The following is a 799-nucleotide window of genomic DNA, read 5'->3' as shown; positions in this document are numbered from 1 at the left end:
AGGCATCGTTTGTTGGAGATCATTATTATAATGATTTGCTCTTCCAGGTTATGCCTTATGGGCATTTTTGGTACCTGTATCCCTTCTATTAAATCATCAGTTCCTCGAAGGCAGGAATTAGATCTTACTTACCTTTGCATTTCCCTTTGCAATGATCACACACATTGCACACTATGTAATAAGTGTTGAATTTTTCCTCGATGACAAGATAAGTAAAAGGTAAGGGCAAAAAAAAAAAACCAGGGTTGAAGATGCATCATTGTAGAGGTAGGGGAGAAAAGATATATTCCAAAGAATTTAAAATCATGATCTCCAAAACAGGCAAAAGCAAAGGGCAAATATTGATGAGCTATCAGAATATCTTTATTATTATTATTATTATTATTTGAGATGGAGTCTCACTCTGTTGCCTAGGCTGGAGTGCAGTGACGCAATCTTGGCTCACTGCAACCTCTACCTCCCAGGTTCAAGCAATTCTCCTGTCTCAGCCTCCCAAGGAGCTGGGATTACAGGTGCCCGCCACCATGACTGGCTAATTTTGTATTTTTAGTAGAGATGGGGTTTCAACATGTTGGCCAGGCTGGTCTTGAACTCCTGACCTCAAGTGATTTGGCCGCCTCAGCTTCCCAAAGTGCTGGGATTACAGGCATGAGCCGCCATGCCCAGCCCAGAATATCTTAATAATAACATTTTTATAGCCGAATACGTAAGGGCAACAGATGAGAAGAGTTGAGTAGCTGCTTAAGTAGCTAGTGCTCTATTTAAATACAGCTTTTCTGATTCCAAATTCTAGGCTTTT

The sequence above is a fragment of the Mandrillus leucophaeus genome, unplaced genomic scaffold (assembly GCF_000951045.1).
Source record: "Mandrillus leucophaeus isolate KB7577 unplaced genomic scaffold, Mleu.le_1.0 Scaffold650, whole genome shotgun sequence".
NCBI lineage: Eukaryota > Metazoa > Chordata > Mammalia > Primates > Cercopithecidae > Mandrillus > Mandrillus leucophaeus.
The sequence above is the reverse complement of the archived record's forward strand: the minus strand, read 5'-3'. Positions refer to the sequence as shown.